Below are 18,422 nucleotides of genomic sequence, written 5' to 3'. Positions count from 1 at the left end.
TGGCCGCCATGGAGGACCCAGCAATTTCGACGCTGCGGGACGCGGATCGTCTACACGGTCCCTACTTCAACGTTGAACGTCGAAGTAGGGCGCTATTCCTATCTCCTCATGAGGTTAGCGACTTCGACGTCTCGCCGCCTAACGTCGAAGTTAACTTCGAAATAGCGCCCGACGCGTGTAGACGCGACGGGCGCTATTTCGAAGTTGGTGCCGCTACTTCGAAGTAGCGTGCACGTGTAGACGCAGCTATAAGCTGTGATCGAAATGGGTCCATCAAAAGACAACCAGTGCAATTCTACAGTTTAACTAAGATGATGTTAGCACAGCAGCTTAATAAACTATTCTTAGCAAAATTCTCTTACACAATTAACAGGATGATGAGTGTGCAGGGATGGGTGTAAGGGAGGGAGGGAGACGGACATCTTCCAAACCTTAATTCTTCCAAACCTTAATCCTTTCCCAAAGAAATGGCCAAAGGGTGTCAGCTCGGTGTTTCAAGAAGACTTGATTGTTAAGTATGGAAGAACTAAACTATACCATGGTTGTTAACTATTCAAAAGTACTAAACTGTAAAGAAGGTTCTGAGGTTTATGTCACAGATATATTTCACACTAACCCCAAAATTCAGAAGCCGTACAAGCAGAAAGTTTATGAAAATCCAGTGGATTTGCTCAATTTTCAGAATATAAAAACATAAATAAAGAACAAAAAACCACGCTCAAGCCAGCTACCTAAGAAGTGTTAAGAAACCAGCACAACAGCTAAGCATCCGGGATAACATTTAGGTTTAAAACTGTCATTGGTGGCTCCATCTAGCAGTGCTTTCTTAAAATTAGTCCCACTGTATTCTTAAACTAATGACCTTCCTATGCATCTGACCAAAGCAGGTCCACATGCACACAAAGCTTGAAGTTTTACAGCAAGAGATGATACTCACAGCAATAAATGATACATATAAAATCAGCATGTTAGATTTCATATCTTAAGAAATTTGTTCTCCAATTATTATTACAATGAAATAAACAGCACCATTGTTTTTCTACAGAAACACGAACATGAGACATTTCAGAATAAAGGATTTTTTTTTCAGAACACATTCGTACACCCTCCCAATAGGGCCTGGAATGGAAGTACCTCAGCCACCACAACATGCTATCCTAAGTTACATGTTCCCTCTATACACATTATGGCCTTACTGCAAAGCTATTCAATAATGGTCAAAACTAAATCTTGGTCTCAGAGATGTTATTAGTAGTCACTGTTGTACTGTATGCTGTAATCCCTTCCATAATATCTGTTTAATTAAACAATGAAAAGAGTTGCCAGAGGTATATATATGGACTTAAAAAAAAAAAAGAAAAAACCCACAACCATAGAACACTTAAATCCATAATTACAGTGATTAGGCCTTCCAGCTGTGCTCTGGATTAATGTTTTTCTCCTTGTTCATTTGAAATGAACACACTCAGGAATTAGTATATAATATCTTTAAATTTCTAACACATAACCACTAAGTAATTTAAAGTTGCATATTCTCCCAATATCAGTTATGATATTAGTTTATGGCACCTAAGAGTAGGAGAGGAATAAGCATCCAGTGTGGTCACACAACAAGCTGGATCTATGCAACTGCAAAAAGTACAACAAAATAGGCAATATAAATGTGAGGATCGTCATTTTACTGCAAAACCTATATGCGCTGAAGGTTGACTGAAACGCTGTATGGAACAATAGCAGAGACATTGTTCAATAACCACTGGGGGAAGTAAAAAGCTTAGCCACACTGTTGTTTATTTTAAAACTATTAAATTAATCCATCGTGAAGTACATAGTTCAGATGAAATCAGATGATCTTGCGCACACTAAATTTTCCTCCAACCCACTCCACACATGGGTGAAAGAGATAGGCTTCCATAAAACAAAACCTGTACAGAGAAGTAGTTATCATTCCCAAGCTTATAAAAACATTTAAAACGATAAAAATAAGGCCTAAGGCATTACTATATGATATTTATACACATCAGCCATAGTCCATTGTTAATGCTGAATATATGACGAGTGTAGCGTGGTGGATTAAATGTAAAGGATGTCAGAATTCGAAGGATCTCTGGACTTAATTCTACACACAGATATGTTATTTGGGTACCAGTGAATTCATAGATAAGTTTGGAATGAGTTTTATGTCACAGTAAAAGTGCATAAGAAATATTTACACAATTTACATGCAAAAAGGGCAAACTTACCAGGCAAGAGGAATTCCAAATAAGGCCCCTGCCTTTCAGGTGTCTGCCAATTCTGTCACACACCTTAGAGGTACTTCACTATTAGTCATTGATCTGTTCTATCTCACAGCTAGACTTCATCAGTTCCAGATTCCCTCCTTCCGCATTGGGATTCCTTCCCAACATGTTCCTCCTTCAAAAGGGTTCTTAAATTCTAGGACTCGAAGGTGGCCATTCTGGTCAAACGCAGTACTGTTTGGCACATTCCTCAATGATTTAAACAATACATTTCTAACTCCTGCCTACAGGTTACTACACCACTTCTCTTGCTGTACTAATTCAGTCAGCACATCAATTTTGCATCCAGGAGATGTTATTCTTCAATTAAAAAAAAAGCATTTAGCACATCTATTTGCACAAATAACCTTATTTATGTCATCCAGAAGTGCTGTTTTAGAGAGTCTGGAGATACTGTCTGAAGTAACGGCACTAAAAGGTGTAAACTGCCCTATTTTTCTTTCCAGTAAAATGTTGATTCTAAAGCATAATGATGCCAGTTCAAAAGTGAAAACTAGTATTTGCTGATCATTTCTGCAGAAACATACAATCATAGAATACTAAAATTAGAACGAACCTCAAGAGGTCATCAAGTTCAATCTCTTGCCCTCATGGCAGGACCAGGCACCATCTAGAGCAGTGGTGTCCACCATGCTAGCTGCTAGCCACTTGTGGCTATCTGACTGGTTGAGTCTAGCTAGTGGGCTTGAACAATAAATATATTTGCAGAATAATGGGGCTAGTTTACTATACGATATCTCCCCATTTAATGGACTAATGCAGGGATAGGTGTCTGGTATTCCAGAAAGTCTGTTACATGCAAGGGTTTACTGCCCCCCTCCAACCCTGCCCCGCCCAAAAACAACAACAACCCAAAAGCAAAAAATAAAATAAGTTAAATAAATTAAAAAAAAAAACAAAACCCTGCCACTGACGAAAGCCACCACTGGAGGAGCCCCTGAACCCCACCCTGGCTTAGATCCTGCCCAGCATTTGGGACCCTGCCACCACACAGCTGCAGCTGCCTCACTGTGTGCGGCTGGAGGCACCTAGCCACACACAGCTAAAAGCGTCTCGCTACATGCGGCTTGAGGCACATACTGTGTGCAGCTAATGGTACCTCACCATGCATGGCTGCAGCTGCCTCGCTGCATGTGGAGGTGCACGCCATGTGCCAGTGGAGGGGCCACCTCGTAGCCTGCAGGAGCCCCTGCACGCTTCTCCCATCAGGGTCCAGTCTGCGTATGTGGTTAAGTCTCCCTGTTTTTTTTTTTTTTTTTTTATGTGGCAGCAGGGGAAGGATTTAGGATTTTATAGACCCCAGCGGGATCCGGAAACAACAGGGGGATGCCCATTGTTCCCAAAGTCCGTTAAATCAGGGTCCGTAAAATTGAGAGTTTACTGTACAGTAGCCACTATGGCAGTTACTGCTTCTGAAATGGATGGACACCATGGACTAGATCATCCCTGATAGACGTTTATCTAACCTACTCTTCAGTAACTCCAATGATGGAAATTCCACAGCCTCTCTAGTCAGTATATCCAGTTGTTGGCTGCACAGAGAATGAGAATTTTTTTGGGGAGGAGAGAAGCAGGGGAAGGGTTAAAATTATGTTTGACTTAGTTTATGAGGCTGCAGCTGCCTCGCTGCAGGTGGAGACGCCAGCCGTGTGCCATTGGATTGCGTCTGTATTGCTGTCTACTCAATAGCAAGGTATTAACTTCTTTCCAGAGACCGAGAAATAATCAGATTAATTGGATACAGGTTAAGCAGGCATGTTTGGGTTGGGAAAATAAAATTACCCTAGAGGTACACTGGAGATCACCAATGGACAACCTGACCACTAACTTTTAACAAGTGCCACCATGGCAACCTTTTGGACGCGGATGGGCAATTACCTATCTGACCACAACCCCTTGCCTTCAGCCGAACCAGAAGGTGGGAGCAGTACACCCCAAAACAGCATGACTGTGACTTGAGACAAAGCGCTAAAGTTGTTAGGAGACCAGGTAAGTAACCTACTGTCCCAGCAGATGGAGTAATCTAATCCAAAACTGGTAGGTAAGGCTAGGCAGGTTCACAACCAACATGCCTTTTAGACAGGAGCAAAGCATGATATCAACTGCTTGTCAGACTGCCCGACCCCTCTACTGGCAAAAGGGGCATCCGGAAGCATGTCGGCCAGGGTTGCTAGTTACCTGTTCCTTCCAGAAGTCCCACCAAGACGCATGCTTTAAAGGGACTCCCCAGACACTGGTTTTCTGACTCTGCTGCAGGTGTGCCTACTTCCTTGAGGGACAACACAGCTAGCACAGGGCTTCATGACTTTGTTGGTGACACAGCTGGTTCCTGGGAGCCACGCTGCTGGAGCTGCCCTTGGGCTTGCAGGGACTCCTCACCAACATCCTGCAGCATCTGCCAAACTTGCCAACAACTGCTGTCCTCTTGCTCATCGAGGGCGAGCCCGAGCCCGAGGCCAACTTTGGGGACTCTCACATCTGCAGGCACACGCGTGCACACATGGCTCTGGAGGCACCGCACCAGTTCAGACTGGTGGGACTGGGTGGTCATGCTCCAGAACTTTTGAATGTGGAAGATCACCTTCCTGAAGCTCTTCGCCTGGCTTGTCCCTGCCCTCTGGAGGCACAACACCCAGCTGTGGTCCACTATCCGTGCGGAGAAGCAAGTCACAATCACCATCTGGAAGCTCACCACCCTCTGAAAGCTACCATTCAGTGGGCAACCAGTGCAGCTTAGGGAAGTCCACCACGGGGACCTTCCTTATGGAGGTAATGCATTCTCAGGCTGCAGTCCCTGCATGGGTGGGGGGGGTGTCTCCTGCCAAAGGAGACCCTCAGGAAGCAGGGTCAGGGGTGCGAAGGGTGGAGTTAGGGTGGGAGAAGCCCCAGCCCTTGGGGACTGTGCCTTCCCACCCTCGCACAACCCTGCTGCTGGGGGGATGGCCTCACAGGAGGGCTCCCAGAGAGCTGGGGGGAGCGGGGGGACAGGAGGGGGCCATGAGACCCCTCTCAGGTCCCAGGGACTCCCTCCTCAGTCCCTGTCATGTGTGTTTGGTCACGTTCCTCTGCAGGTTGTGATGGCCATCAACATGATTCTGCTACGAAGGTCATGCATCTGGGAGATATTGACGAAGTCATGGCAGGATTCGCTGCCCTGGGGTTCCCAAACTGCATCGGGGCCATCAATGGGACCCACATCCTGATCCGTCTCCCAGAGCATAGCACAGCCAAGTACATCAACCGCAATGGCTACTCTTCCTTGTTGCTACAAGGCCTGGTTGATCACTGGGACTCATCTGGTCTCCTGTGAATGGGGGCTGTCTGCTGGGGCTGGGTGGTGCATGCTACCACTGCACATGGTTCCACATGCTGGGACCACATCATGAGGTTCCACATGAGCCAGCCAAATGACACTCTCAGCACACCACATCTGCACCCACATTCCACACCCTGGTGTGTGTGACACATGGGGTACTCACCAGAGGGACCCTTGCCCAGCTCCTATGATGCCTGGGAGGTGGCTTGGCTGGCAAGGACGAGGTCCAGAATGAGGGCGAGGCTGCTGGCCTCCAAATCTGGCTCTGGCAAACGTTAGGGCTGGGATTCCTCCTCTTCCTCCTCTGGGTGCTCCTACTGCAGTGGGGGTGCCTTGAGCCCTGTGCCAAAGATCAAGCATAGGATGATGTGCCCCCTCCAGGATGTCATTGAGCTCGCTGTAGTAGGGGCATGTTGTTGGTCCTGCCCCAGAGCTTTGGGTCTGGAACATCCCAGACCTGCACGTAGCCCTGGTGAAGTTCTTTACCTTCTCCTAGACCTGCTCCAGGGTGATGACCATTCCGTTATAAATCTATACATTTCTGTGGTGGGCCTGGGGGTCCTGCAAGCATTTCTCCTCTGCACACAAGCACAGGAGGGCCTGGATTTCTGCCCTGCCTACAGGGGGCACGGCGTTTGGAGCCCCTGGTTGGATCCTGGGTACCCTCGGACTGCCCCCTTGAAGGCCCTAGGGGTGGTCTTGGGAGGCCTCTACCATTGCATCTGGGTGCTAGGTGCGCCTGTGAGGACGCTGCAGTGAGCAACTTGTAGCTCTGATGCTCACACACTCCGAGCTTCCTGCCACAAGGTTCACAGGGCTCCCTGTGGCTTTAAGGGGGCTGGAGGCAGGAACCATAGTGCTCTGGTTGCTATGGACAGTGTCCGCCAGGGCATGTGCACATCATCCTGGCGGCCTTTTCCATCAACAGAAGACACAGACAGCCCCCCCCCGCCACGTTCAGACTGACTTTTTGTCAACAGATCTCTCTTGACAGTGGTGTTCTTCCTCTTGGTGAGTGGGGTACAGCTGTCAACAAAAGCACTGCATTCTGTCAACTTACTGTCGACAGAACATGCTGTCCAATCTGGATGCTCCACGAGATGTGTCAACAAAACGTCCATTTTGTCGACAAAGCCCTGCAATCTAGACATAGCTCAGGAGACTAGGTCAAATTTAGGAGACTTAGGTCATATTTCTAAGGGATCAGTCCACACCACAGGGGACGGTCCGGCATCTTTAAGGGTTCCTAAGGTTGATTTTTGTACTCCCGCTTTTAACAAGAAGTTACAGCAAATTTGACTTTGCATGGTTGACCTTTGGATAGTGCAGATGAAGCATTATGACATTTGAAATTCTTAACGTCCTGAAGGTGTCCCACAATGCCCCAGGTGTGCAGGAATCAGCTCAGGAAAATTTGAAATTTCATTTTCTGTTTGGTTAGCATGGTGACCAGAGCAGACAGCACACCTCAGGTGTGCATCTGGCCATAAATTCCCAGGTCGCATATGAGCTCCAGCACAGAGTGTGCAGGACTTCATAGCTCCCAGGGGCGGCAGGGTTGAATCTGTGTGGGGAAAGCTATGAAGCAGCAAAAGAAATGGAGACATATATGCCAAGATCTCACAGGACACAGAGGAAAAGGATACACCAGGGATGCCGAGCAGTACTGAGTGAAAATAAAGGAGAACAGGCAGGCATACCACAAAACAAACTTTCTGGGTCATTGCCACAAATATGCCGCTTCTATGAACAGCTGCAAGGGATTCTAGGGAGTGACCCCAATCACTGCCCCCAAACAGTCTGTGGATACCTCTGAAAAGACTCCTCAGGCATCCTCTGGCAACAGCAAGGAGAACAAGGTGAATGTGTAAGATGAGGAGGACAAAAGTGGCCAACAGGAGAATGGAGCAGCTGATCTCACCAACAGCCGGAAACTTTTCTTAACACTGGATTACATCCTCTCCTCTCTGAACATTTCGCAGCAGGACCCTCTTGGTGGGGTGGGCACCTCTGGTTAGTTCTTGTTTTTAATAATGCTAAAAGTGGGCAAAGACAACTGGATGTGATGTATGACGGCCGTTGTACCTACACACCCAGGGCCCCTGGAACCGCCTGCTAATGCGTCTGGGGACAGAGCGCTGATACTTCTTGAACATCTCCATAAAGTTTTCAGACAGGTACTCTAATTCTTCTCACAAGCTTTTGTGGAGGCCTGCCTGATTCCAACCTCCTCCACGACACCTTTCGACACCAAGCCACCAGTAAGTAAACGGGTGTCATGGCACCACAGAGCTGTGCAGCATAATGACTGGCCTTGCGGCCACTTTCAGAGAGCATACATTCCTGATCAATGTTAGTCACTCTCAGCCACGGGTCTGTAATCTGTGGCTCTTTAAGGACTTTGTAAAACCCTCCTCATTATTTTTGATAAATGAACATCTAAAAGCCCAAAAATGAACAACTGTATCTAAATAGCAAACGATATGTGATCTCAAATCATGGGATAACTCCCCATAGCGTGCTCCTGAGAGACAGAGAAGGTTCAGGAGCGAAAAATCAAGATGACAGTGGTACAAACACACATAAAGCGTGAGAAAACGGAATACATTAAAAGTTTGTGACTGCCCAGAAGTAAACATGGATTGCATTATGCATCTTTGTGTGTGCACTGTTCTCAAAATAGGGGTTACAAGAAGTAAGGTTTGACGTTATTTAAGCACTGTCTTGTGTTTACACGCATTGCGGCTCTTGAATTATTGATTTTTTTTTTTTTTTTAACAAAATTGGAAAAATGGCTCTTCTTGCTCTTTTGGTTGCCAACCCCTGCTCTAAGGAAACTAATACCTCTTTTTGCAACCTAGAAGAAGCAGAGGAAGGAGCATTAAGCTACTATATGATAGCACAAAATGCTCCATCGCGCGTGGACTATCTCGTACCTTCTCTAGGCTGCTGGGGAGAGGAAATTTTGGCTGACACAAAGGGAGAGGTGACAGAGTCAGACAAACTCAGTGACCACCACTGCCACAGCCCATAGGCCCACACCCCATCTGTCTGCAACAGGCACAGCTGCAAAAACTGCTTTTGCTTTTGCTTTTGCTTTTGCTTTTGCAGTTACAGGCTTGAAAGCATGCTCCCAATCTGTGCTCTAATATGGCTGGAAGCAAATTGTGTCAAAGAGGTCCCTCCAAATTTTTATGCAGTACGTGTTGCATAGAGGATGTTTAAAAGTCAAAATTTGTCCTTGCAGGGAGTACGTGTCTATTGTCTTTCACAGAGGTTCTTTTATGAGATTCCTTTGTGTGTTGTTAAACTTATCTACAGTAAATACCTCCTCCATGTCTGGCATTCACGTATGTTTTGTTGCAGTATGTTCATCGGTGGGCTCTTTGACCACTGCTCACCCCCACCTCTGCCACCCTTTCCCCTAGCTGTGAAGACTGGCACAGATTCATAGGAGAAAACCAACGTGGGAAGATATGTTCACAGAGCACATGGAAGCCATGCGCACACAGTTAATGTGTGGAGTAGAACCATGCTGGATGAGAGCCAAGCTGATCAAGAAGAAAGGAAAGTGGTTCATGAGGCAATGAGAGAGTATAGAGAACATGAACTGGAGACCCAGCGTGAGATGCTGCAGCTGATAAGGCAGTGAACAGAGCTCCTGCAGTCCCTCACACAGGAGCACAGAGTTCCACATGTCCCCCTCACCATGTTCCCTCAGCACCCCGGAATGCAGAGGGGAAGTTAAGGGCAGCCTTGCATTCTATTCCCAGAAACACTTCTGAGAGCAGAAGGCTGACATTCCCCCACCTGTAATGGCAAAATGCCCTTGCTTACCCACCGCTGAAGCCCTTGCCACAAAATCCTTTAGCATCCCCTGAATAAAAATAATTGAACTAAAAAAAGAGTCTATGTCTTGTGTCGCATGACTCGGGGGAGAGGGGGCAGAGAGGGGGAGAAGAGCTTAGAGACAAGCACACATCATTTGGGAGGACCTCCTTAAAAGCAACAGACATGAATTTTGTATCCCTGTCTGCTCATTCAAAAAGCAGGTTTTTTCCCCCCAAAGACCCCCTGATTAGCAGTGCTCTCCTTATTGCCCTGGTGTCTGGTGGCTCCTAATTATCAGCTAAGTGATCTGTTACTGCCCTCCATCTTGGCATGAAATTTCCCCCCTTGTTCTCACATAAATTATGACATACACAGCAGGCTGCCATCATGAGGGGAAATGTTGCCTTCACTGAGGTCTAACTGAGTCAGGAGGCCCTGAACACGGCTTTCAAATGGCCAAATTCACATTCAACCGCCATTCTGCAGTTGCTCACCCTGTAGCTGACAGCTGTTTACTGCAGTCCAGGCTGCCTGTGTAGGACTTCTTGAGCCAAGGGCGCAAAGGGTAAAGCTAGGTCATCCAGAATCACTGCTGTCACCTCCACATCTCCAATGTGGATTGTCTGGTCTGGGAAGGAAGTCCCATGCTGCAGCTTTCTAAGCATGATTTTATGTTGCATCTTTCTAAACAAAGTTCCTAAAGACGTGCATATCATACACCTTTCCCAACCAACACACATCGGTATCAGTGAAACAACCCTCCTCATCCACCGACACCTGCACACCATGAAAAAGCACCCCTTGCAGTTTACGTACTCTGCAGCAAGGTGGTCCAGTGCCCAGATAGTTATGTGCGTTCCACCTATTTTCTCTCCCTCCCGGCTCCAAGTTAGGAAACCCCATCCTGCCAAAGCCATCCACTAAGTCCTGTGCATTTCCCAGAGTCATTGTCTTTCCTAGCAGAAGGGTACTGATTGCCTGGGCTACCTGGATGATAGCAGTCCCCACTGTAGATCTGCCCACTCTAAACTGATAGCCCACTGAGTGGTAGCTGTCTGGCACTGCAAGCTTCCCCAGAGCAACTGCCACATGCTTCTCAACTGCAAGAGCAGGTCTCACTTTGTTATCACAGTGCTTCAGGGCAGGGGAAAGCAATTCACAAAGCTCCATGAAATTGGCCTTACGCATGCAGAAGTTTTGTAGCCACTGCTGATTGTCTTATACCTGCAGAAAAATGTGGTCCCACCAATATGAGCTTGTTTCACAGCATCAGAACTGGAGTTCCACTGTGTACAAAGCATCAAGTGCAGTATGCATCAATCACGCACACGCAATGGTAGGAGCCCCTTGCTCTGTCTCTACAACTCAGAGGCTTAAAACACTAAATTTCTTCACAAACACTGTTGATTGCGGAACCTCACCAACAGCAATGGGAGGTCTGCTATACATTGCTGCCCCAGCCAAAGGGCTTTAAATGTTCATTTGTTTTTCTCCACAGCATGAAATCTCTGTTCAAGTCTGTATTTTCTCTGTTCAATTTTGCTTGACACCTATACTTTTCAAGGTATCTTTTAAACCAGCATTTCCCAAACTAATTTGACCATGGAACTCTTTTGGGCTTGGAACATACTGATGGAATACATACATGCTAGGCGGGGCAGCGGGGGGGGCAGGGGAGAGGATAGAGGATGGAGGGTTTCATATTGAAAAACTACCACACAATGCTCAGAACTGAAAAGCAGTCCAGCAGCACTTTAAAGACTAACAAAATAGTTTATTAGGTGATGAGCTTTCATGGGACAGACCCACTTCTTCAGACCATAACCATATTTTCGGTTCTCTGTGCCTTAAATATTGAGTCTGTTCTGGTATGGCTATGATCTGAAGAACTGGGTCTGTCCCACAAAAGCTCATCACCTAATAAATAATTTTGTTAGTCTTTAAAGTGCTACTGGACTGCTTTTTTGTTTTGATAGTATATAGATTAGCATGGCTATCTCTGTTACTATAATGCTCAGAAGTTGATTTAAAAGAGTTACATTTTTAGAGGCCTTTTATTATACAAAGAACAACAAATAAGAGAAAATCATCTGAATGAAAAATTAATGTCCTTCTGACAGCAGCCCTATAATTAAGTATAAAAGTTAAGTACAAACTCAAAACAAAACATCAACAACAGTGGAAAGCAGGATAGTCAGTGTTGGACTTTAGCACAAAAAATAGAAAGGACTGTCCTTTCTTAAAGCTTAAAAAGATTTTTATGAAGAAATACAAAACTAATTAGCTATGAATTAATAATTGTGTTTTTATAAACTTGTTATTTATTTTTATTTTCCAGTAGTTTTCTGTAAAAATAACATTTGACAGTTTTTTTGTTTTTTAAATGAAAACAGTGGTTTTGCATCTTTTGATTGCCAATCTGCTTAATATTAGGAAAAGGGCTGTCAATTAACATGAGTCAATCCCCATAAAAAAACAGGACAGACTTAACACAGAAAAAAAAATGTATTAATTGTAGAAGTTCAGGTATGTTAAATGACAGCCCTAATACTTACATAGTGCTTGAAGAAGCTGCCTGACCCCAGGGGAGTTGGGCCAGGGGTTTTAACGCAGAAGATTTCTCACCAGGACTCAGGAGCCACTGGGTACAAAGGATTGCTGGGTCCCTCCAGCCACCTACAGGAAGTGAGCAGCAGCCATTGCAGGGCTTCTGCTCACTAGCTCCCTTTAGTATAGTCAGATCCCCGAGACCCAGCCAGGGCTGCTGGTCCTCCAGAGCTTTGGCTATAGCTGTAAGAGAGGAATCGCCAGCTGGGCAATCCCTCTGCCCCCCAAGAGTGGGCAGCACTCCCAGCCTGGCCAGAACCCCTGCACAACACCTGGACCAGGGTGTGCAGCACTTGGGGGAGGGAGAAGATAAGAGAGATTCCCCCACAGTACAGCCTCTGGAGGGGTGCCCCGGCTTCCCCAGTCAGGCAGGCTGCAGAGGGAGAGTTTGGCCCTGGGATGCTCCCAGCAGAGCTGACTGCAATTCCCTGCCCTGTGCCCAGAAAAGATGCTGCCAGCTGCTGGGGAGTGTGGGGAGCCACACTGAGGCTGGGTAGCCACACCTTGAGACACCCTGCGGGAAGACACAGGCCCTGCCAGACATGGCAGAGCGGGAACCCAGGAATAAGAGGGCAGAGAAGCTAAAAGTTTCCTTAGCCAGGACAAGACAGCTGCAGAATTTGCAAAAATGGCAGGGGGCCAGGGACAGAAGGGTTCCCCCCACATCTGCCAGGATCTTGGCTGCCATGTCCCAGGACCATGTCCACAGAGCATCACAGGGCCTGACCGGAGCCCCTCCACCCACCTGTATAAGATGTTAATTAGCTTCTAAAGTAGACATGGTCCAGTGAACTATTTACATGCACCCCACAACCATATAATGGTCATCCCCATTCAGTGTTTAAAAGAATCAGGATCCCAGTTTCTATGTTTGCATAAAGCTACCAGCACTTCAGTGAAGCATCTTGGCCACTGTTCCTATTCCCCTGTGTTTTACTCCTGTTATAATCCAATTGTTCTTTTGTCTCTCTATCAAGAGCCTTGGCGCTTTTTCTCAGGTCCCATTTGTGCATAGAATTTGATTCCTAAATACTCACTAATGGCCAGAAATTTCAGTGTTGAAGGCATATGGATACTACTGCCAGTAGCTTAAATCCTTTTAAAAATCTGTCCCTAAGGGCCTTATACGAACCTTTACAAAATAAGTCTGAAAAAGATATTTTGATGGTTATTTTTTAGTAAGCCTAGATATTGTTAGGACTTCAAAAGTCTAGAATTGAAATAAAGAAGAAATTTTGTTTATCCTTCTACTTCTTTTTGTCTGAGACACCCACACAGCGCAAAAGCTGCCTCTTTGTGCAAACAAACTTCCCACTGGGGTTCAGGGTTAGATAGCATTATCATCATTTAACAGCACGATTTATCACACTAATTGCGATTAACTTTTTACTCGCTTGAAACCCCTGATTAGGAACGATGCTGGAGAGTTGGCTCCTCATAGCAAATGTAGCATCACATGCTTTCTCTGAACACAACTCGTGACGAAATAATCCAAATCAACTGTTTCAGCATGCGTTGCATAATTATACTATTATGAATGCATTATAAATAGTAATATAACTGCAATCTAAATATTATTCAAATATTTTTGATACACACACAATTTCAAATTTAATATTTTAGAAGGAAAAATGTTATCATCAGAATTTTGTCACAGAACACCTATTCACCTTGCACGGAACACCAGTGTTCCGCAGAACACAGCTTGGCAAATGCTGTTTTAAACTTACCCAACATGGATTTTAGGATTGCTCCTTTTTGTCTGTCTTTATACAATACATAGACGTTCTGAAAGTTTTCAAGATATATCGGCAATATTAAATCTGGGTTTATTGGAGGACTTCATGGATAGCATAGTAATGTCTATACTGCAGTGTGAGGTGTGACTGCAGCTCAGGCAGGTATATATGCACTGTCATAGTTGAAATTATTGGAATGAGTATGGGAGCACAAGATTTCAGCATGGACTGTACATGCATGCTGGAGACCTCGGATACCTACTTAGATTACTGAAGACTGTGTTGCCACATCTATTTTTAACTGTGCTGGTGCATGTATGTCTGCACAAGCTGCACTCATATCTCAATGCATACAGACATATCTTCAGAGTATTTGCATGCTGTGCTCTCATGGCATAACACTGGAATTCCAATAGCAATCCTTCTCTGGGGAAAGTCCTAAACTATTAGTTTCTAAATATTACAATATACCATTAAAATAAACCACCTGTATTCCCTACAAAGAATTTAAAAAAAAATTCTATTTATAGGCAAGTTTCCTTCTAATCCAGAAAATTCCAAAAAAACAATTTGGATTATTTTTAAATTACTGTCTTCAATGAAGATAAATGAGTAGGATGTAAACAAGTCACAGCAGCACCAACTCCCCAAAATAACTATCACAATAGCAATAAAAGCATTACAGCTTTAAAAAGAGGAATTCTCTGCCTTCTCCTGGATCATTTCCCCAAGATTTCCCTCTAGCTGTACCCCAACTTTCTTTGAAATATTTCCAAAAAACTTATTCTATTTCAGGGGCACATAAAAACAACACACCAAATTATCCTTTAACCATTGCTCAAGTCTTGGAGTAAAAGAACTCTGCCACAGCTGCTGGTGATTGTTACCTGTTAAATTCTAAGATTAACATGCTTACAGTGATATTTTTCAAGACAAAGCACATTAGAATGCCTCAAGGCATTGATAATGAGATAAAGAACCCCTCACTTCAAAGGCTGATCTCCTCACAAAGTTTCATTGGTCTAAATAAAAGTGTAACTAATTTTCTTTATAATCACATCAGTGAAGTTTTGTAGTTTGGCAAACACATCCCATTTAATCCGGTTTATACTGGTTTAGTTTCCACAAGCAAAATTTACAAAGATAAGATACTATGTCAAAAAACTGGAAGGGACCTTCAGAAGTCATTGAGTCCAGTCCCCTGGACTCGCAGCAGGACCTATCACCATCCCTAATAGAGTTTTTTTTTTTTTATATGTATTTGCCCCAGATCCCTAAATGGCCCCCCTCAAGGACGGAGCTCACAACCCTGGGTTTAGCTGGCCGATGCTCAAACCATGGGCTCTCTCTCCCCCGCAAAATAAACCCACAGCCAGTTTTTCCACCAAGTGTCCATCTATGTGTTTGCACTGGCTCAAATGAATAAGTGAAAGTCCTCCTCATGGACACACCCCCAGTTACCAGCTCACATCTGTTCTAGGTTAATATTCAGCTCCCTACATGACATGAACAGGCATTTCTCCCAGTCCCAATGACAATACTTTCACAGTCTGACCTCGATGGCACATACAACCAAACAGAACAAACATCTTGTATGGTATCCTTAGATAGATAAATACGTAGAATTAATACGGAAACATAAGTATGCCAGCAGAATGAAGTAGTAGAGGGCTAAGTACAGATGCCATCTAGGCTACATGTGTCCCAAAAAGTCCCAGAGGCTACCAACCTCACATTTTCCACCAATACTAAACATGTCTACGCCAAGTGTTAATGTCAACCTAAGGTACACAACTCCAGCTACACAAATAGTGTAACTGGAGGCGACATATCTTAGGTCAAATTGTCATGGGGTCTACACTGTAAGGGATAGGTGGGAGAAGCTCTCCGAGTAACTTCCTTTTTGCTTCTTGGTCTGGTGGAGTACCTGAGCTGACAAGAGAGCAATAAATGATAGATTTTTACTTAACCCAACTGTTGTTTTAATTTTTTAATTCATTTATTAATAATAATAATTATTATTATTAATAATACCTATTAATTATTAATATAGCCAAAGAAATCTGTTGAGAACATTTTGACTTAGTGCTTTAAACTAATTTTGTAGATGAACTATCTTATACCCATTATTAAAAGGGTACTTCTGACCAAAAGAGACTCAGCAGAATAACTTGTCAAAGAATACACAGTACATCTCTACTTAATACGAGATGCCTCAACTGCAACTTAGGAGAAAAAAAACATCTACGGCGACAGTGTAGTATATTTCTCAGCACATTACAAATTACAACTTTTTTTCCATTAAACATGTGATTTCTGTGACATATGAACAATATTTGATCATTCACAACTGGAATGTTCAATGTGCACTCCATACCTCTTGTGGAACAGTCTGCTAGAAATGAAAAAAGTATTTATAGCTGAGAATGAAAGGTAGCAACAAACTGTTGTTGAACATTAATGGAAAAAAACCACAATCCAACAAGTTTCTAACATTAACACATTGCTTAAAATGGCCACATCAAAATTTCATCTCTGTAGCTAAAGAACTGCTTCAGAGCACAGGCCGCTAGTAAGACATAAAAAGTATCCTAAACTTATAGGTACCTCAGATCAAGAACCTGAATATTATTAAATTTATTAAAGATACCTAACCTTAAAACAAATGTACCTAATGGATTTTCCAAATAAATTGTACATGCATTTCTGCAGAGCTTCAGAAGCACTGCTCTCTAAAAATCAGCATGTTTGACAAAACTGTTCTTTCCTTGGAAAATCCTTTTCTACAGCTTTTACACTAATTCTCCTATTATGGAAAATTATTTTAAAGTAACATTGTGAAGTTCAACATATTGTCTCTCAGCAACTCTAGTTCAAATTTGCTCAGTATACAAAGCAGTGGTTCCCCCGCACCACCACCCAGCGAACTACCGACCCTGAAAACTCACCTGAAAAAAATCACAAAAGCAAGCTGGTTCTCTTCTAATTCCTGAATCATCTCAGTGAAGATTCTACAGTCACAAATCTGCTTAGCAGTTCTATCAGTAACGATGCACAAGCCAGAAGTGAATCATGTTCCACCTACCACTGCTAAATGGGCTCTGCAGGACTAACAGGAGTAATACTCTTACTGGTCAGTAAAAAGCAAGATAATATGGTTTTCAGGGTGCACAGAAAGCACATTTATAAAATCAGATGCTATAATTTTTCTATAGTCTTTTTTAAAGACTATAATTCCATTCTGAAAGACTAGTGTATTTCCAAAATTTCAGATCTCCATTGTCGATTCCTCCCCCCAACTCCCTGCACTTCAATGATAAATTGATATTTCAAGAATTTCAAGGTTAAATTAAAACTAACAGGGAAAAAAAAGCTAACAGCTTGTTCAGAACTTGGAGTAATTTTTCTGAAATATGTCAGAGGCCTTCTTCAGAACCCAAACCCTATGCTTAGCCGTTTCAGCCATTACCACAGACAGGGTCCCTGACTAATCACGCTATTGGGGGAGCGGGTTGTTTCGTATTTTTTTGGTTTGATTTTGGCGAGGGGAAGTAGCTCAGTGGTTTGAGCAGTGCCCTTGCAAACCCAGGGTTGAGAGTTTGATCCTTCAGGAGGCCATTTAGGGACCTGGGGAAAACAGATTGAAAAGAAATCTGTCAGAGATACACGCTGCTTATCTTAGTCCTGCTAAGAAGGCAGGGGACTGGACTCAATGACCACTTGAGGTCCCTGCTAGCTCCATGAGACATGTGTAAGAACATAAGAATGGCCATACTGGGTCAGACCAAAGGTCCATCGAGCCCAGCATCCCATCTGCCGACAGTGGCCAATGCCAGGTGCCTCAGAGAAGGAGAACAGAAGACAATGATCAAGTGATTTATCTCCTGCCCTTGTTATGAAGGTTAGGGCACCATACTTTATCCCGGGCTAATAGCCATTTATGGACCTAACCTGCAAAAATTTATCAAGCTCTTTTTTAAACCCATATGTATCTCCATATGTGTGTACCTATGTAAATCAGATCTCACTGATCAGAATACAAGAATGGACATCAAACTGTCAAGTGTACAATTAAAATCCTGCACTAGCAGAGACTTCATTCAACTCACTCTGCAAGCAGAGGACCACACCTGTGAAGAAAACAATTTCATATATATGAGGGAAAGTGTTTTGCTCTACCTAGTAAAACTTACTTCACAGAAACAATGCAAAACAAAAATGCAACTAGATTCAGATATGAGAAAAATAATTTAAGATGGCTGCCTCCATTGAGTCAAAACAGAATTGTACATATGTTTAAATTTCATCAGTGAGGTCTTTATTATATATTCTTTTTCACAGAAAGTACAGTACAAAAGGTGTGAAAAGTCACTGAACTCACTTTTAGTTAAAAAAGCAGTCCTGTAGCACTTCAAAGACTAACAAAATAATTTATTAGGTGATGAACTTTCATGGGACAGGCCTAATAAATTATTTTGGTAGTCTTTAGAATGCTGCAGGGCTGCTTTTTTGTTTTGTGAAGATACAGACTAACACAGCTACCTCTCTGTGACTATTCACTTTTAGTTAGGTCCCCTAAGTAAGAATTTGACCCTATCCCCTTTCAGGCTACAATATGATTTAATTCTA

At 43.8% G+C, this 18,422-nt stretch overlaps 1 protein-coding gene across 4 annotated transcripts in view; it reads right to left on the bottom strand.

Annotated features, from left to right (window-relative positions):
- The window catches only part of MAPK8 (mitogen-activated protein kinase 8), a 116,094-nt gene that overhangs the window by 95,287 nt on the left and 2,385 nt on the right, over window positions 1-18,422 (bottom strand). The window contains exon 1 of one of the 4 annotated variants that reach the window (XM_074999906.1): window positions 5,780-5,986. The exons of the other annotated variants lie outside the window; for them this stretch is intronic. The gene's annotated coding sequence lies outside the window, so the exon portion shown is untranslated. Of the gene's footprint in view, window positions 1-5,779; window positions 5,987-18,422 lie in introns of those variants that run through there. 4 annotated transcript variants of the gene reach the window in all.

The sequence above is a fragment of the Carettochelys insculpta genome, chromosome 7 (assembly GCF_033958435.1).
Source record: "Carettochelys insculpta isolate YL-2023 chromosome 7, ASM3395843v1, whole genome shotgun sequence".
NCBI classification, from domain to species: Eukaryota; Metazoa; Chordata; order Testudines; family Carettochelyidae; genus Carettochelys; species Carettochelys insculpta.
This window is presented reverse-complemented; position numbering and strand designations above follow the sequence as displayed.